Source organism: Gallus gallus, chromosome 4 (genome assembly GCF_016699485.2).
Source record: "Gallus gallus isolate bGalGal1 chromosome 4, bGalGal1.mat.broiler.GRCg7b, whole genome shotgun sequence".
NCBI classification, from domain to species: Eukaryota; Metazoa; Chordata; class Aves; order Galliformes; family Phasianidae; genus Gallus; species Gallus gallus.
The window spans coordinates 52,311,726-52,333,102 of record NC_052535.1 but is presented as its reverse complement, the minus strand read 5'-3'; positions in this window follow the sequence as shown (position 1 = coordinate 52,333,102).

Here is a 21,377-nt window from a genome sequence, read left to right as displayed (position 1 = left end):
GCAAAAAAACCCAAAACAAAAACAAAAAACAAAGCTGTAACAACATAAAAAAAAAACAACACCCAAACAAATACAAACAAACAAAAACAAACAAAAGGCTGATGGGGCATTCAGTACCCTAAATGGCTGACCAAGTGATGGGGCTGCCTCGAGGCTTTCGAGATAAGTTCAGAACCTGCAGACTGTAGCGATTTTCTTATTTAATGCCTGGCTACTTGCTTATTTAACTGCTGTATGGTTGCTAATTTAGATTTATTTATTTACTGTGGGCTTGTTTGAAAAGCTTGGAATACCTCAGCCTTGTTTGAAGAAGGGGATTACGACAGGGGTTTCCCTGAATCACTCCAGTTCTCTACATGGAGTTTATAATCCATCCACACCATGCAAACTTCCAAAATACTGAAGAAGCACCTATCATTAACATAATAATTTTAGCAAATCCAGAGAGAAAACTAATCTATTTTCTGCTCCTCCTTTTTTTTTTCTTTCTTTTTCTTTTTTCTTTTTTTCTTAACTCTAGCTTTCAAGAGCAGTAATTTTGCAGCTGAGGTTACGAGTTTAACACGAAGCTTTAATCTAGAATATAACATATGGAAATGTGTTTTCAATATATGTGAGGCGTGACTGTTTTTATCAGAGGAAGTATTCTTCTATCCTAGCGATTTTATTTGCTTATTGGTTCAGCTGAAGAAAAAGTCTGTTAATTTTGAAAGCTTTAAACTGTGGTCTAAGCCAAGCCTAACATTTTGAGAAAAAGTTTTGTGCTTCTCCTAACCACTTTCCCACGTAATTTAAAAGAGCAAACGATTGCAGGAACAATATAAAACGTGGGCCAGAGAGCTTTGAAAGGAGAACATAATAGCAAGGTACCTTGGGAGATGGTCTTTCACATCTGCTCTGCAAGGCAAGCGATTTGAGCCTTTGTTATCATCAGTACGTACCAGCAGCTAGTTTTCAAAAGCTGTGTGTGTGTTGACTTCCTCTCCAAAAGCCAAAGAAATGCACTTAACTTTCCAACTACCAGGAACCCATAATGGAAGTCCTGTCTCTCTAATGAAATTTTTTGTGCTCTTGAAACTGTACACTTAGCTACCCATAATGCTGCTCTGCTTTTATGTTAAACTAAGTTAAGATGTTCTATTTTAATACTGAAATTCTTTCTGCATAGTCATTTGTACCCGCTATTAAACCACAATATCAGTTTTGTATGATTGCTTTTCCCTGGACTCGTGGGTAATCACATGGCTTTTGCACATTCTATTTTAGTAACAAGAGATATGGCTGTAGGCAATCTGGACATTTTATTCATTGTATACCAAGTTCAAATCCTTTTTTTTTTTTTTTTTTTTTTTTTTTCTTTTTCCCTTGCTTAGGCAAATTCTTGGTTGTGTCAAATCTTTGCTTCATCAGTTGAGGAGCGTGTGCCTGGCATGCTGGGGAGGGCTGGGGGACGGGAGGACAGCTGAGAAACGTGGTTTCAAACCACCTTTTTGCTTCCCTTATTCTCAAGAGTTGCAAGAGCCATAAGTTTGGAGCACCTCCCAGGGCTTCTGTAAATTGCATCCAGCTGCAGTGGCTGCTAATGGGAATAGTCCGTCATAGCGGTCAGCAATATCAACACTGCTTCAAGCCACAGTCCCAAAATGCTTGGGCAGCTAGCTGGATTGTGGCTATCTCCATGACTGTAGGTAATATTATTACTCCAAACATACTGCCGAATGTTGTGTGATTAAAAGAAAAGTGTAAAGAGCACCTTGTATTAGCAAACACTGCAAGGTGATGCAGAATAACAAAATTAATCACAATCACAATGTCGTAAAGAGACCTCACCTCATAGAGGGACTTTAAACAGTGTTTACAGTGTGCTTCAGAATTTATTCTTAGTGGGATTAAGTTCACCAAGGTGATATGTGTATGACAGAAAGCAGCAAGCAGTCTGTTGCATGCTGTGTCAGTAACAATTAAATAACATTGGATTATTCAATTATTTTCAAGAGTAAGTTAACAGTCAGGGAACAGTCACACGTTAAGCCATTTAAAGACTTGAAAGAACAGCTTCTTAGACCACTGCAAACATGGATATTATTTTTGCTAAATTGTTGCTGTAAAATGTGAACAGTAACAGAAATATTGTGATAACTCAGGAAAGAGATACTACGTAAATGCTAACTTAAGCTGTGCAAGCGCGAATTGGAAAGGCTTAGGTTGTTGAAGCACCAGCAGCTAAACCGAGCACAGGATCTGAATTAAAGATGTTACATCATGAAAGGTCAAACATGTCCAACAACTTCTCAAAGGACTTGTTCTTTATGAGATTTCTCTTATGAGAGTGTGGAATCTTATTCCCTCTATCACCTCCTCCCTCTCATCCCAGGAATATTAAGAAATGCACAAACCAAATGACTGCTGTAGAAAGACGAATGAAGCCATTGTAACAGGCACGTCCAACCCACAACCCAGAGCCCACATGCGGCCCAGCATGGCTGGCACTGAAGCCGCCCCCTGCCCCATGCTGCAGAGACGGTGGAGTGGCCCCTGGCATGCACCCATTGCTCAGCAACACCCAAAACGTCAGTGCACTATTAACGCTGTGTTGGCTGAAACAAGGGCATGGGGAGGACAGTGCTGTGCAGTACTGACTCAAGCGATGGCAAATAGCTGTGCACATTTCGATACAGTGGCTAAACACAGTACTCTGAACAGCAAAGAGTACATAGCTTTGCTTTCTGTTTTGATAAAAGAATTTGAGAATAGGTTTCAAGATTGCCAAAAAAAAAATTAATTTATGTTTGCAACATTATTTTCAGTTGATATAAATACCTGTAAATTTACCTGTAAATTTACCTGTAAATTTTCAAATGGAATGTATAGAGTTGCAATCAGATATTCATCTCAAAAATCAGATCATGTCTCTCTACCAGACTTTCGTAAGACCTCTCTTACCAGAAAGAAATATCCTTTGCTTCACAGACACAACTTATTCATGTCATCACTTTTGGCAGTACACACATTTGTGAGCAGTTATCAAGGATGAAGTATAGGAAGAGTAAAATGTCATCAAACTTCTCTTATGAACACCTTGAGTGCTCACTGAGAACTGCAGCCACTGCCATCTAACCAGCCTGAGGCATTAGTTTCAAAGAAAAAAACAGGGTCCAATATCCCACTAATATGTTTGTTCCTCCTTATTCTTTAAAGTTTTAAGAAAAATATTAAAAAGTAAAATGTTATGTTAGTTATATATTAACAATATTGTATATTTTACAAGGGCTGCTCTGAAAGCAATGCCTGTTTTATGATGTGGACCCACAACATCAGAGGCGAATGTTGGTGGTATGGCAGCAGAGGCTGAACCTTCCCACCAGTACTCTGTTCCACGTTGCTAAAGTGCCAGATGGCAGCAGAGGGGCAGTCTGACAGAATGGTGTCTGACATAGAAGTACATATGAAGAAAAGGTGTGTCATTAAATTCCTTCTTTCAGAAAAAATGGCTCCCAGTGACATTCACTGATGTTTACCGGACGTTTATGGAGAACAAACAGTGGATGTGAGCACAGTGAGGCAGTGGGTGGTGTATTTCAGAAGTGGTGACAGTGGGTCACCTTCTTTGGTGAAGATCTTTATGAATGCAATGTGCAGGCTCTTGTTCATCACTGAGTAAAATGTACAGTTAATGGCAGTGTACCTGAGAATTTGTTCTATCAGATAATGTTGTGCTCTTTGTATTGGTTGTAGTTTCCATGGAAATAAATAGGAGACAATCCTTTTGGAGCAGCTTATATATATGAGGCCCAAGACAATTCCTCTTTACTCAGCATGGCCCAGGCATGCCAAAAGGTTGGATACCCACATGTTATAATGAGATGATGGTCTGTACCTTGCTTCTTTCCCACTGTAAAAGGTAGGGATTAAATCATGTTTCCAATAAGATGAATGGGAAAGTAGCTGAAGAAACGATGGTTCGGGATTTTCATAATTGACTTCTATATGCCAAAACTAATAACATCTCTTGACAAACCCACATAGGTCTATTGTCTCATTATACCCCAGTGTGCGGAGATTCCTAAGGATCATGTATTTATCTTCATTATCTACAACTTTAAAGACATCTGTCCATAACAGGCCTTACCCCTGTATTCCCACCCTCTGTTAGTTTTCCTGTATGGGGTACTGGTCATCTGCTTTCCCTGTGACGCCTGTCAAAAGGCATCAAGGGCTGGTTAAGTCCCCAACCTTTTCCTACCTCACTTCCCTCAAAATCAATCTAATTTAAGATTATTCCTCCTCCACATTCATTACTCATCCCACCAGACCTCTGGATCACAAGATTTCTGACTCCAAAATCTTGGCTAAAGGCTGTATTGGAAAGCATATGGTTGAGTATGAGGACAGTAAAGAATTCAGCTCTGTAATGAATTATTTCACACTGGTAAGTTTGACAGATACTTTTCCCAACTACTACGGAGTTGAAACTCATTTGAAAAGTAATTCTGATCATCAGAATTTGTAAGTGATTAAAAGAAAACAACATATCAACATGCTGATTTATGTACAGAACTCCCTTTGTGACAACAGAAATAGAAATACAGTAATATAAACAACGGTCTCTGAGGTAAGACAAACTAATGCTGAATGAATCTTAATTATAAATGTTACACATGTCTTTCACACGTGTTTCAGGATAAAGAGAGAAACACTGAGGCAGCAGTTTAGGCAGACTCCATGTGATATCTTCTGCAGAAAACAGCTGATTTCTTCAAAGAGCCTCAGCAGTGGTGAACAGCATCCACTGCGCTGTGAGATGGCATGTAGTTTTCTGAATACCCACTATGTTTCATGTGGGTGATCCCAAGGCTCATCCTACTATTAAAGTTTCCAGGATTGTGCAATAGTCCACCTTAATAAACTAACAGCCTAACCTCATCTCTCACATTTGCCAGAGGGAGAAAACAGGATCAGATATAGTAGGCAGAGTGAGTACTGATGTTGCTTGCATGTAAACAACTTTGTTACATCAAGTCCAAAATAACTGCCATTAGCCTCTGCTACTTCTGCGAAAGAATCACAAGTCCCTGTGGAAAGTCAGTGCCTCTTTCTTCAGTCTAATAGGGCTCCACTGAATTATCTTATATTATCATGGTGTTTTGATAGCAGTGGAAAAAGAAGCACAGAAATGATTGGCAAAGAGGAAAGAAAGACTGATAAGCAACTTTTGGGAGTTGTCCCTGATACTCTAGATAGCTTCCCATCCATGCTCTGCCTGCTGTGAAAGGTGAACTTCAAACAGCCTTCTTGTGCCTTAGATTAATGTCTGCCTTAATCACCATAGGACTGGCTTACTGGTTTTCCAGTTCTCATTCTAACTCTCCTATTTTTTTCACAAGAATCTTTTGAAAGGTAAAGTAGGAGAACATGTGAAACTTTGAAAAAAATCCAGCTGAGAGCAAATGTCTCACATCTAATACCCAGGGATGAGAGCATGAAGGTAATGGAAGGTGTCTGAATAAATCTATCTTCCTTGATCTACATATCTGTGTCCTTTTTGTGTTTGTGTTTCTTCAGCAAAAGGGGTTGGAGATGCTCTGAATGTTTTATTTTTTAAAAAAATATTTACACTATAAACACAACATGAAAGCATTTTATTTGAGGCTACAGTCATTCCAGGAATACCAAATTCATCTTGGTTCACCTAAATTGCAGGCTTTATGCCCAATGGTCTTGACCAGATTAGGTTTCAGTGTTCAGCATATTCTTCAGTGTGAAATCTGACTGACAGCAGATTTCAGCCCTGTTTTTGAAATTGTTTATAGTTTCACTCACTCACCAAGAAGTAGTGCAAAGTTTTGCTCTTGCTGATGTGCCTCATTTCATGGAGTTTTCCATAAAATGAAAATAAATTTCATGAAAAAATAGCTTCAGTGTTCCATCTGTGAATCAGTATCAGAAGAGACAGCCATATTCTAAGATTAATCTTCTGGTTTTCTTCTCCTTGCCTTGGCTTCTTAACTACTTTGTTCTGCCCAGCTTTGTGAGATGTTTGCTTCCTGCACCTCCTCCAACTGGCTTCAGGGCTCAGGAGGCCTGACCAGTCTTTCCACTTCTTTTGGTTGCTCTGACATCACACTCCCTGCCATTGCAACCTGTTTTTGTCTGTGTTTTGCAAGTCACTCAATCTTCTGATTTTTTAGATACTACCTCCGTAAGAAAGTAAGGGACAACCAAACCTATGTTGAATCCAGACTTTTAGCTCAAGTTAAAGAACTGAGGAGTGACATCGCCACAATTGAACTAATGTCAGAGATCATGTCAGGACTTGCAGGTATTTGTGTATTTTTACCTCTCTAGCTGCTTCTGTAGTTGAGATATTGAGGACTAGAACAGTACACTGATGCTACGGGTGAAAGAACCACGTCAGGCTGATGAATGAAAGAGCTGAGGGAGACATACATTCCACCCACACTGGTGCCCTGTCATTGCGTAAAACCCAAAGTAAAGTTACTCTGGAGAATAAAGTAATAGGGAATGAGACCAGGAATGAGCCTCTGAAGATTTCTGCAGTGGGTATGAAGGGCAAAGAAAGTGGAAGCTATTGCAGAAGGGAAAAATCACAAGAGAAACAGTTTTCTTTCAGTCCAGAGAAGAGATGCTGCTCTCACAAAATGTTCTCCAAAAATGAGAGCTGATTTTAAATGCTCTCAGAGAATCACGTGATCCCTGAAAATGGATCAAGTTGCTAGCTGCCTAGAGGAGGTTTCACATAGAGCAGAAGATCGAGGAAATCAAAGTGGTAATGGTATTTTAATGTCTCCAGTTCATTTTTCTCATGCAATACAAGAATCTGTCACTTGCATTGTTAAATGCACTAAATGTTAAAGTTTCAGCTTCTTTTCCTGCAAAAAGGTGATTCATAGAGTTCTGCTGTGCCAAGACAAACTCCTTTATTCTCCTCCCTCAACCATTTCACTCTTGCTGCTGTGTACTCTGCAGGAAACCAGAGAGATTTTTAGGACTGGCAGAATTTCTCTGTTAGGATACATCCGTTTCTATCCTTTCTGTAAACTTTAATTGCCATTACATTTTGTTTGTTACTAAAAAACAAAATAAAAAAAATAAAAAATTACAGAAAAGACAATATAACTCATTCAGAAACTCGAAAGCAATGTATTTCCCACATACTCTATAGGAAACACCAACCACTGCAGATCTCAGTTACTGAGAGGCACACAGCGTTCTCCTCACTACAGCATCTGTCTGTGCTAAGAAAAGCAGGAAGAAACCATATCTTCCTGGTCACAGGTGATCAAATGTAAAAAATCCATATCAAGTTATTTACTACTGTACATAAGGAAATGCATATGCGGTGAAACAAGTATAATAGTATGTAGTATCAGAGAACAAAATGCTGTAAAATGAGATTTCGAGTCAATAAAAAGTTCACAAAGTATGTTGAATTTCACTTTAGAGAGTCAGTTAAATTTTCTAAATAAACAGATTTTTTTTTTCCCATCACTAAATATAGAGCGTAGAAAAAATGGAGTGCTATAAAATATAACAATAAACAGGGTACTTCACATAGCAATGTGACATGCCAGATTCATCATCCATAAATGCATAACTAGCTATTTCCTGAGGATTATGCACCCAGACTACTGTTTAACTAATGTCCTGGTTTCTGTGAGAAAAAAAAATAATAAAAAAAACAACAGCAAATGTAATCAATTCCCTCTCCCCTTGCTAAATAAGATAAATGTTCTGTAGAGAAGGACTGAGCTTTCTGAAGACATACATGCTTGTGGGTGTGTATATCTGTGTGTTTACATATAGTGCTGAGGCTAGCTGTAAGATTACCTCCTACAGAACCAGTCATGCAAGAGGATAAAAAGGCTGATATGAAATAAAGCTGAGGTTTTACATTATTTTAATATTAGAAATAAGAAAATGTTGTATTATGGGTTGTATGAATGCCATGACCAGACCACCAATCCTTAAAGTCCCAGTTACAGTCCACAATGAATTGCATAAATGACTAAATATTCCCTGGGAAAGAAAAAGCAAGCTAATTTCTGCCATTCCAGATGAGCTCTCTAATTGCCAGCCCTCAGGGCCAATCTTCTGCTTTTAGTCTTTGCCTTTTACTGGAACTCTTCCATTTTGTGTAAATCGTTAAATATCTCATAGGTGAGAAAGAGAAAACCAATAACCTAACCAGTGGATAGTCATCAGACAGCTGGGGAAGAAGTCAGGTCAGGGAGGGTGAGGGAGTGAGTATGGATTTTCCACATGCATTTTGAAGAAACTTGAATTTTTACAGATTATTGGGTCTAGACTGAGAGAATATTCCCCTCCAAGCAAGTCACCCCAGAAAAGCCTCTTGTTTCATTCACAGTTAAATGGGGGAATGCCACCCAAGGCCCTCCTCCAACTGATTTAACGCAGTCTGTATTGTCTTAGTAACTACCATGGATGTTTTCCTATTTTCTTAGAACAGAAATTCCCTTCTGGACCTGAGAAATATCTCTTTCTGCAAAATTCAATGAAATAACTATTGGCCCACATCTCTAAGGATGTGTGGAACAACAATTAACCTTCACAGAATCCTTATACCTATTTTGTTGTACTGTAAGTATGTGGAGTGCGGGGGGTGGCACTCTATTTCTGTTGTTTCATGAGGAATGTAGTATTATAATACACCTATGTATAGAATGATGCACTGAGCTACAATTTTTCAGGCTTATCAATATTTATATACAGCAATACAGGTATTTACAACATTTTTTGCATGCCCTCCTCCACATTATGTTTTGTCCCAGATTATGGATCATTATCTAGTGCCTCTAAGCAAATCATTTGTCATAATAAAGCCTCTGCCATCAATTCATTATAGATGCTAGGAACAGGCTGGCCTAGTAACCTTGTACTAAAAGCCTTAGTTATTTTGTGCAAGGTTTTCCATCAGCTGCGGCTCTCACAATTTTTATTCACATCTCACCTATCAAACTGCCACTTAATGTTTTATTTGTTTGCTTTTTGGTTTTTTTTTTTTTGTTGTTCTGTTTTGTTTGCTAATTAGACTTGCACTTATTTAAGCTTCTTCAATATGCTTTTCTATGCTTGTGTATAAATACTGTTCACAGGTATTGCATTGAAAAAAAAAAATAGTATTTATACCCTAAAATAGCCTCCTATATGTACTGTCAGAACTAGGAGGCCATTAAAGCAAGATGTTTGAAGACAGGTTTGTGCAGCACAGACTTCCCATACATTCATAGCCTTTGCAAACTCTATTCACTGGTTGTAAATCCTGGGATCTTAAAGCCTCTGCCATGCCCTGATTCTGGAGAAATTAAACCATAGACCAGTGCAGAGGGAAGCTGCATTTTCTTCAGCCAGGTCCCACAACCACACAGTTGAGGGGCAAGGGCTGCGGGATGTCACAAGTTCATGGCATAAGCAGCTAGATCAGTCACACTTCTTTTTGCAGTTCACAATTATGAGTTTTAATTCCCTTTCATTGTTTCTGGAAGAAGGCTTGCTGAGGATGACAGCCCTTTTATTGGGCTCTAACTTGTCCCATCTCTGGGAGGTGCAGCTTATTTCTGTCTGCGGATATTTAATTAGAATAAACTCAATTATTTTAACTCCGCACGAAATAGCTCTAAGTTTTCTCATGAGATGCTTGTGATAGCATTTTTTCCTCACAAACCACATAATCACTTATGGTGGCTATGATTATACACCAAAAGACATGCCTATCCATTCCTGAGAGATATCATGGGTGCCAAACTCAACCTACATGGCACCCTCTCTCATAGGAGTTCCTGACTGTAAACACAAGACTGCTTTCTTTCTGAAGGCTTCAGGCAGAACTTCACAGATGCTTTGAAAGAGGAAAAATATTTAACAAGAAAAATCTACCTGTAGATAACCATAAAGTCATAGAAAATATTTAGGTTGGTAGGGAGCTCAGGAGGTCATCTGGCCCAACCACACACGAAGCAGGACCAACTTCAAAGTTAGATCACATAGAAAAGTTTCCATTTCTACATGTTCATCAAATTAGACATAAATTACAGTGTGATGCCTTTGAGTGAATCCGTCCTGTTCCATCTTCCATGAAAGGTTATCCCCATATTCTTCTCATCACCTGCCAGAGAGCAGGCAAAGATTTTCTCCCAGCATGAATCAGCTATTCCCCTTTCTCTCAAGCCTGACTGTGCTTTTCTGTTGCACCACACTGGCATTTGCACCTGTTCTCAATTTAAAAGTAATAAATGTTTCCTTTGCTTAGAGAGTAACATTTAATTCATCAGTGGCAAAGCTTTCTGTGCCCCTATAAGAAATTCTTATAATGGTGCTGCTATATCCTCCTTGTCTAGAGTTCCTTTGCTGATTGTTACCCAGTGCTGAAAAGTGTTTTAGTCTCAGTGCTCACATCTTAGTTCCAATTAATTTTCACAGTAGAAGAGGATCGTTGTCCTGCTTCTGTGAGGCTCCAGACCAAGCTCTACATGACCTAGATTTCAGGATTTTCCTTGTAAGTCTAGGTGTTTGAAGCTATAACAAGAATATATATATATATTTTTAAACACCCATTCAAAAATGCCAATTTGTCAGATTTGCAAGTATTTAAACCAGCAGTGCTCTTCAGACAGTGAGGAACAGCACTTAAAATTAGCATTTCACTCCATAAAAAGTAATGAGTTACGCACCCAATATTCTTGGAGCTCAGGGGAACTTCGTGTTTCAGCTTAGCAGGTTGATATCTCAAGCAGATTAAGAAAAGCATGCCAGCTGGTAATTAGAGCTCTGAGCACCAGTCACAGCAGCACCTGCTCTCCTTATCGTACACTTCAGTTCTCATGTAATCACGCTTGGATTTCTCTTGGTTTAGAAAACGTTCAAACATAAAATAAATAGAAGCCAGTGTACTGCAACCTCCTGCATAGGCTGATATCTTCTCAAGAAGTTGTTGATTCACTTCAGGTCACCAAAGATTTCTTTAATAATCCTGACAGTGATGAAAGCATGTTTCATATCTTTTCAGTTGTGTAGCCTTACTAGTGATAAGTAGAAGAACAGAAAGTGATTCTCATCGAGGAAAGTATGTGTTTTGTCTGCTGCTTGCTATTTCATGCACCCTGGTGCTATTTTTATTGCCAGTATGGGTGAGCTTTTGCACTGCAGGACTTTTTATTTAACTTTATTTATTTATTTATTTTAAATCTCTTCTGCATGGCAACTTGCTATTCTTGTAACAGGTGTAAGATTTTAGAGAGAACAGTACTTCAGCTGTGGAGATGCGTAACAGAATACAACTGGCTACAATACATAATACCCTTTTTCACTTTAAAACTAATGCTTTCTTTCATTTAAAATTTTATTGTCCAAAGAGGCATAAGGAGTAACCTCAAGAAAAATCTTCTTTTTTTTTTTTTTCTTCAGTGAAAAATAGTTAAAAAGTTGTGCCAGAGTTCTGAGTAAAATTGCCATGTGAAACTTGTGATGGTTTTCCTCCTGACCAGGATATGTAGTTTCTGTGAAAAAGACCCTTAGCAAAGTAAGATGTAAAGGAGACAAGGGCATTTAGCAAGCTTCTTCATCAGGATGTTTAAGAACTCAGATCCTGGAAGTACTCTGTGTAACTTTTGACCATCTTTTCCTCCTTACCCTAAATATACATAGCTGATAAAATAGTGTAACGTGGTTCTCACAAATGTCCCAATACAGTTCTTACAAGAGCTACTTGAAGAACTTGCTCTTCTACATGCAAAATGAAAAACCTTTTTCATTATGGGGGTTCAAGTAGACACAAAAATATTTTTCAGGTTTACTTGTCCTGGGGAAAAAGTAAGGTAATTTGTTTTAATATACTTCCAAAAACAAATTATGACATTTAATTATGATCCTAACTTTCCACTAATATAGCCAGGAAGAAATCACCACCATCGCCAAAAGTGATGGATATCACATTTTACTTCAAGTATGTCCAATTTAAATTCCTTGACTTCACTGCTTAAATAATGTCATCTGACTTATCAAGAAAGCAAAGAATCTTAATGTCTAGTTGTCAAGGGAAGACACTCAAGTTGTCACAGGCTTGGACATTAGCACCACAGAAAACAGCATCTCCTTTGTAACAAATTTCTAGGCAAGCCCTGAGGAATTGGCTCAACCTTATTTTTGTCCATAACATCCAACTGGTTGCCCCATTTCTTCCATTGCAAATATTCCAGAATTATTTTGCTTCTGTAAGAATGTTTTCATTAATTTAACTTTTAAGGTGAGAAACTTCTAAAAGTTGTAAGTGCTGCAGACTGGAAAATGCTGCTTTCACTATTTTGCCTCATGTCACATAGCGTTCCCTCTTACAAAAATTAATGATCAAGCTCATCATGAGAAATGTGTTAAGGAAGACTTAGCAAATCTGACCTGAAGAATTTAAAGTAAGTTTTTGATTTATTATTATCCTTCATACAGACAAGAGTTATGGTTGTTTTTCATTTAAAGAGCACTTGTGAAATGAGTACTAATCATTTTAGGGTAGCACTTAGACCAAATGCAAGCCAGGGCTTAAGGATAAGGGAAACAATGGAATTTCGGGGAAGATTTAAGCAAATCCTCAAAGTGGGCTTATAGTTGTATTACCTTTAAAGATTTTACTTTCTGCTGACCTTAAACTTTTCAGCCATAGATGGATAATTGCAGAGATATAAAGGCATGAGCAAATGTAGTGGTAGCAGACTTTCATACATAGAGTCACTTTCATAGATAGAGAGGATTTGTGCTAATAAATCTCTGATGAAATCAATAAGTTTATGTTTGTATTAGGACAATGCAGAAAAAAACAGAGTAAAAAATCTTTGGAACTGAAATGGTTTATTATATCTCCAAAATCAAAACACTTTGAAACAAATGTTAAAAAATTCTGGAGGGATCAAGCATTTTAAATTTTAGAGTTTTTGTGCATATGTGACTGTTGTAGTCAACCTGAACAGCATTTGAATGGAAGGCTTCTGGAAACAAGTTCTTCTCATGCACATTTCCATATGTTCTTATCTGTAGGCAATAACCAAGAACAGGTGATATATTGCTATGTCCTAGGCTAACACGTCTGTGCATGTAACCTCACTAGCTTCATCTGAGGTAACTAACTGCTCAGTGCCTACATGAAGATATGCTTGTACAGCTAGTGGATTACTTGCCCTTTCACCATGAAACAGCTCTGAGCTTGTGCTGCATGGAAAGCAGCTCTCAAACAAAATATGGTTGAATGTGAATCCCACACATGGCAATCGATTGTATTTGAGATTGAGCATGGATAAAGTGTGGTTAAAAAACACTTCAAAAGCCTCATTTCTTTCTTTTTCCTCAGGAAAGGGAAAATGTGCCTTCTCCAGAGGCATTACATCAGTGCTGCTAAATGTGATACGCTAATGAGTCATGTATGGCAACGTTTCTCTGGGCAGCAATGTAGACACTAAACAGACACTTCTCTTTCCTTCATTAGCTGTGGTTTCCTGATTAGCCAAAGGTACACGAAAGTATCACAGATCTGAGACATGGACAAACCACATCAGTCAACAAGTGTTCAGTGTTTGAAGTGCTCCTCAAAAACCATACTGAAGTTACATGGAAATGGTGTGCTTATATCAAAGCAAAGATGCTGCAACAGTGCAGTGAATGTAAGTAGTGCTGAAGTCCAGTCACACTCTTTTGCAGTCAGCATCTTTTTGTGAGAGCAAAGCTTTCTGAGGAGAATGGCTTCAGTTTTCAGATGGTGTTGTTTGTGTGTGTGGGCCACCATACCCATCTGCACCGATCATCAATGTAGTGCAAATGTTCAAATCTTATTTGGGAACTCCTGCTACTGACACTCAGCTTTACTCCTCATCTGCTCACTTGAGTATAAGTGATATACAAAATAGATAGGTATAAGAAATAGATAGATATAAGATATATTTTTAAGGAAGAATCTAAAATTTCTGATAGCATCACGAAGCTCACATATCAGACTCAAAATACAAAATGTGTGTGTTATGATTCTAGACTTTAGTTTTCATACATTGTCACTTTTTAAGATAGAAAGCCACTATACAGCCACTGTGGCCAAATTGTTAAAGAATAGTTATGGTCAACGAACTGAACATATGCTATATTGTACAATATCAAATTTCTCTCTAGCTTTTTTTTTTTTTTTTTTTTTTTTTTTAATCAGGAAGAGATACTTGGAAAAAAAAGATGTAAGATTTTACCTCATGCTGTAGATTGGAATGGTTTCAGTTTTGCCATTACAGAATCTGAAGGTTGCCTTTTTTCAGATTTCTTTGTTAGTAGGGAGGTACCAATTTGGGCTGTAGATAGAAGATACTAAACATACAGCCTCTATGAAAAATATACAGTTTTCACTTTAGTTTCAGAAGCAAAGACATAGATAAGAAATGATGCAATTATTTGATACGAAATCCATTTCCTAGAATAGACCCAGAAGTACAAAACTTCATCACTGGAAAGAGAAATTGGTGTGTGTGTGACCATGTTCCATATGTATGTCCAACAACAAAGTTAATAAATTAGGTAGAAATAACACTGAACAGAAAAAGGCTATGAAATGCTAAGAATGTCTTTGGTGCTGAACTACACTCCTGACCTGTCTTCAGTATGGCAGAATTCTCATTAGTTCTCATTATGTGAAATGAGTTAATATAATTAGCAGTAATGTTGTTGTGCTGTGATACCCTAAGGATTTATCAAGGCAAGGTTTGAAGGGAGAGGTAAGAGAGCATTCTGAGTGAAGCAATACAGCTGGAGAAAGCAGACAAGGTTTTTGGCACACATGAACTTCCTCAGGCCTGAAGACAAACATCATTGAAGTTGAGTTTTGTTTTGTAACCTCCAGAAAGACTCTTATGCCAAGGATTCATCTTTTTTTTCAACTGTTTTAGGTCACCTAATGAAAGCTGTTACTTCTCCACACACACATCAGCAGGCTTACTAAACACATAGGCACTGAATACAGATATTTCTGATACCAACCATCAGACATAAAAAATATTTCCTGCTATAAAATTCCTGATCTATCTTCACTGCCAGGTATGGACTGCATCATAACTCCCACTTTGTTAAAAAGACGGAATTGAAGTAAAGAGATAATACACTCAGCTTTCTATCTGCAAAGACCCACTCATTCCAATGATACTGCAGGTATCAAATAGGTAGAGGTAGCAAATGTATCACAGTAAAAATGTTTCCAAATAGTAGATTATCTTTTCTGCCTGACCATCATTGCAGGTATGCACTTCTTCATTTCTTATCACCTGTCCAGCTGAGAAAGTCTGCTGTGAAAAACAGGTTATACATTATTCAAGTTTAGTCGACTGATAGAGTAGATTGACCTTGTCTCCTATGAAAAGAAGCAACTTTTCCTTTCTGGTAGCTTTCAGAAGAATAATGGCTGTGGTGATAATGAATAGCTTATTCATATTTCATATGTGAAATACCAACAGCATGCTAATTATGGAAGGTCATGGCACATGGGAGTAAAATGTGAACCTCTTAACCTTGAAGAATAATTAAAGAACTTTTATCTTTTGTTAAGAAATTCTAATCAGGTTTGGAATGGGCTGCTGGATGTTCTCCTTTGTGTAGCATCCCCCAAACCCTCCTCTGTCAGAGCTATTTCCTTGACTGGCTGGAATGCAGCTGAACCAAAAAGCCACATGTGCTATTAAGTGGCCTGAGTGCATCTCAGGTGGCTTAAGTAATTTGTGAAAATGAGTGGAATCAAAGGAGAAATATCTGTGTCTCCCTGGAAAGAGAATAAGAAGACCAAAGTAAAATGTTACAGTACTGGCTCTAGGCATTGGTTCTGCCCTTCCCGCCACCTTGTTTGCCTCATACAGGACAGAGCCATTATTATGGGGAAGCCCAGACAAATACGGAGCCCCTTCACATCTTGGGGAGAACAAGATGCTGTGCTATTGCTGGCTACAAGCTTTCTTCTCCCTGAGGGTGGTGGAAGAGGGGTGAACTCTCTCTCTCTAGAACATAACTCTGCTTTATGACCACTGAGGCAGAAAATTTGTAATCCATTCAGAGGGAGAGAAGAAAGTCATCCAGCTCATGTTAGCTAAGAGCAATGATCATTTTTAATCAGCAGTGTCACCTGCTTGGGCATGTTACTATCTGTGCCAAAAAAAGGTAATTTTCCCTGAAAGACTCCAGCAGATGTGACACTTATTTAGTTATTTTCCTTGAAATGGATGCAAAAATTTGAGGACATCTTTTGTTCATGCTTCAGAATCCCATATCAGAATGTCTCCATACTAATCTCATATTTTCAGTCTGGGGCTGTATCGTTTTCAAAAGCTGAAGTCAATCTGCTGTTTTGGAATCATCTGAGCATGAAAATTGTAATTTTTACACTCTAGGAGGTCTGATGTAACTCCCATCAAGACTGACTGGGAAACTCCTATTGATTTTAATGCAAGCTGGACTAGGTACTAAAAAATTCTGATATCTTTTTGTATTTTGATTGATGAAAAATGGCAAGGATTTTAGTTTCACTGATGGTAAATGGTGTAAAGCAGTCAATCTTCACATAGTAATGTAAAGGAATCAGTCTGGAAATGACAGGCATGTAAAATCAGGAGCTACAAGTCCCTAAAAGTGGAGTGACAGGGGTTTCTTTTTTTTTTTTTTTTTTTCCTAGGCTAGTATTGAGACTGAAACAGGAAACTGGTGGGGTCCATGAAGATGTACTGAATGTGAACAACGGCAGTAGAAGAAGGAGAAATTCTATCCTTGGAGAGGAGAGTGGAAAAAGAAAGGCAAACATCCTCTTTTTGTCTATTGCCTCTAATTCAGGTGATTTTCCTTAGAATGGTGGAGTTTTTATATCTAGTTGGCTTTCAATTCCAGGGCTGAACCCAAAGAGATGTAAAGAAGAAAATGAAGATTGATCTTTTATCAAACTGGAACCTGTACATCCAAGACTGCAGACATTTCAGCAGTCCAGATCTCAGACTGTCACCTTGTGCCACCTCCTCACAAAGCTAAGTCATTTCAGAGGTGTGTGGGTTGGGAGTGGGCAGGTTATGATGGGAGTGAGAACTGCTTAATTCAGTCCATAGATGAAATAGGTTGCAGAAAGTGCAGAGGTTAATTAAAATTGTAATAGCAGCAGCCTTAGCAGGCAGGTTACAACTTTCAATTAAATGTGTGGCTGTGGGCAGGTTGTTTATGCCTCTGCTATTGTCTTGCATCAAAGAGTGCACTGAAATGCCTGATCAGTGGGTCCCGCTAAGCTATCTCCTGTACAGAGACAAGCTTAGTGCTTACAGCAAGAATTGAAGAAAAACTGTTTTCTGACTCACTATACTAGGATCATTACAAGAAGAACAGAGGGGAGCCAGGTCAGCTGGCAGACGTGGGCTCTGCAGGAGGCTGTTCATTCTAACCTGTACAAAATTGTTTCTCCTTTGCCTGAAGGTTGGTCCTGGCCAGGAGGAACAGGAGTAGCAAAAGGGGAAATGCAAAAAACAGTGTACTCTGGCTGTTTCTCCTTCATCTGGGTAATCCTTGGGGCCTGTATCAAGGAATCAATTAATGTTACCTTAAATAGACTGTTTTATCAGGACATCTGCTCCTTTTCACTTTCCCTTCCTCCCTCTTCCACCAGTACGGTCAATAGCGGATTGTGAGTTTGATATGTGAGAAAGAGATCCTGACTAGATTTACCTGGTTTTGGGGCTCACTTTATTTGAGATGAGAGTAGTTATCAGAAGGTAACTAATTCACCTCCACAGACACTACTTACTCGTGTCAGAATGGAATTATTTTTGCCAGAGTTAAGTGAGGAAGTTAAGGTTTTTCCCTTTGGCAGTATCGCTGGAAACAAAGCAAAATAAAGCAAAACAGAACAAAACAAAAAGCAAACAAAATATGTTAAAATAGTAAGAGCCATTCAGGAAAGACAAAGGAGAATTTAAGAAAAGCACAAAGATTTTGAGCTACATTTTCAAAATGACCTGAGGCATGCTTGGAGTCTGCTAAGCTTTTTTCACTCATGGACACAACAAAAAAACGGAGAGAATCACATGCACAACATTGATTTTCACTTGAATGGTGCAAGGTAGTGTACAAAGGCTTGGGCACAAAAGGAAAAGTCTATAATTTAGGTGTACAAAGGATGGTAGCGAACTACTGCGTTCTATCATGAGGGTGTAGGCACAGAAAAATAGAGGAAACCTTTTGTAAAACTGAAATTTGTCAGATGAATAATTTATGCAAAATAAGGAAGAAAGAAAGGAAGGAAGAATGAAAGAAAGAAAGAAGAAATCTATGCAATACATGTGAATAACCATTCTGTAAATGATACTAAACAATTATCCTGGAAAACAAAGTAACAGTAGACCTGAAAATCTCAGTTTACCACGATGCAAGGAAATTTTCAGTGATATTTTAGAGTGAATGGCTATTTTAACAATCTTGGAACAAATAAAATCTTTCTTAATTGAGTTTCAAGAACTTGTGGTCACGTTCACAGTGGTGAAGATCTGCTACTGCTCCACAGAACACTTCTGCTAGTTCTGAACCTATTTCCAAATTCTCAAGCCTTGTTGTAACTACTATGGAATGGAACAAATATGAGAAGTATGTTATGAGTCTAACTGAAAAAGAATCAGTGAGACAAAGAATCTGACAATCAAAAAAAGAAAAGCTATTTATGTTTAGTGAGCAGAATGAAGGGGCATGGGGAAAGTAGAGGAGACCATGCAATCATATACAGCAAGAAAGGGGCAGTTGTTGTTTGGGTGGGTATATTCCAGGTGTTAAAAGTCTTACAACCTGGAGGAATCCCCGATATCCTGGCCTGGAGCACTCAGTGTAGGAAGGACGTGAAGCTGTTGGAGCAGTCCAGAGGAAGGCCGTGAAGGTGATCAGGGGGCTAGAGCATCTCTCCTGTGAAGAAAAACTGAGGAAGTTGGGCTTGTTTAATTTGGAGAAGAGACAGCTCTGGGGAGACCTCACTGCAGCCTTCCAGTACTTGAATGGAGCTTACAAGAAGGAAGGGAACTGACACAGTCTGTTAGTAATAGGTCAAAGGGGAATGGCTGTAAACTAAAAGAGAGGAAATTTAAGTTGGATGTTAGGAAGACATTTTTTACTCAGAGAGAGGTGAGGCACTGGAACAGGCTGTCCAGAGAGATTGTGGATGCTCCATTTCTGGAGGCATTCAGGTCCAGGTTGCACGGGATCCTGGGTAGCCTGATCTGGTGGATGGCAACCAGCCCATGGCAGGGATTTTGCAACTAGCTGATCTTTAAGGTCCCCTCCAATCTAAATCATTCTATGAACCACTCAAAAAATGTAGAAGTTGATGCTACGGTTATTCTTTAGGCCCATCTTTCATATCTTTGAAGAAAGAGTTTGCCCAGTATAGTATGAAGTAGATTCTTCCTTAATTTTTGTGGAAATGTTAGAAAACAATGCCAATGTTTAAATTCTGGAATAAATCAACCTTTTCATTCTTAAAGGCTTAAGAGCAGAAGATTAGAACCAATTTTTTTTTTAACTGTCTATCATGTTGACTACCAAGGTTCTAGTTTCAAGCCATATTAAAGAATGCAAAAAAGTATGTATTATAGAAAAATGAATATTATTCAAAGGGAAGAGTACAGTATACTGCTAGAGTGTGGTTTTGGTTAAATTTAGGTGTATGTTAGAAATAAATTACTCCACAACTGCTAAAAACAAAAGACATCCAGTCAAACAGTACTTATTATTTACTGCACCTCCATAAAAATGACTGTTCTGAAGTGAAGTTTGATAATGGCATCAACCTCTTTTACCGGCATACTGTAATTATATTTTTGTAACAATTCATTTACCAGACAGCTGGTGATGAAAGCTGTTATTTCCAGCCAAATGAAAAGTGCTCTGATTGAACGGAATGGTTTGGAATGAAATGTTTCTCCCTCATCAGTTTCTGAACCTACCTAAGGGTCAAGGTCCAAATGCAACAGTCAGTTGCTTAGATACCCAAAGGAATAAACCATAATCAAGGTACCCAGTATCCCACTGTGAAAGATCCTCACTCTCTACTGCATCCTAAGGAGGGGAAAAAATAGGTATATACCGCCTGCGTTTGCCCCGCAGATGTCATGATATTAACAGCAGGCCATTTACAGCCCCCAAGTGAATGTCAAGGCTTTTGTTTGCATGTAGGGAGCACACGATTCCCATGGAGCTGCCAAAAGCAATCTGTAAGAGGCTTGGGGCATTGCTGGCATCCAGGTGCTGGCACAGGGATGAGAACTGATAGGATGGCTGCTGTGGCTCTGTGTTCACATTGAAGCCTCCTTCTGTTACTTTCCTTTGCAGTAAACAGGATGGAAAAGCGTATTGTTTTTGCAAGTCATATCACAAAGCTTTTCTCTAAGGAGCATCAAAATGACTCAATCAATATGTTGCTTTTCCACTGCTGGGTCAATGCTTGCTCTTTAATACTTAATAGATTCCTGGCAGTTGTGCATCTGGTGTCCTCAGCCAGGAGTCTGTGGCTGCCAGGCTCCTTTCCTGTACCAATATCTCTCACATTGTAGGGCAGCATCCATCATGGGAGACACTTCCCTTCTCAGAAACTCTCTTTTGCCACCTACTTTGTATTCACCCATCTTTTTCTTAGCCTTCAAGCCTTAGCTGCTGCCAGATGAAGGCTGCTCATATGCAACCCTTCCTAGTTGCATTTTCCAGGCAGTTCAGAATTTACTTCACAAGCTTGAAAGTCTGGCCGTGCCACTTGGAGCAGCATAAGCAGCCAAACCCCTCTCGATGAAATTTCTCCCGGTCCAATTGTTGCTTGTAACTGGTGAGGTTATGAGCTGAAGAGTGTGGATGTGAACAAATAGAAGGAAAAACTCAGATGGATAGGGGTTTCTTGAATCAGTGTTGTTGCAAAAGCCGACATTTTGTACACTTTCTGCAGTGGTATAGCCAGTGGAAAGATTGACAGAGCTGGCTTCAGATCAGGTCTTATATGTTTGAAGGAGACAAAATACATTTTATGTGCTCTTTATAAATTCCACAAGTAGCTGGCCTCAATTGTTCCTGTAATATTTTACTAATAAAACCTCTGTGCATACTTCTTAGAAGAATTCAGGATCAAAACTGGCACATACACCAGTTGGCTTTGGAGTTTGTTCACCATATACACATGTTTATGAGAAAGATTTATGACATGCTTAGGAATTCTTTTAAAGAAATTATGTGTAAAAAACCCATGTTATTCTCAAGTGAAAAACATAAAAGCTACAGAGTATGTACACATGCTCCGGAGGTTTAATTTTACTGAAATCAATAGAGTAACTGTGGATTTG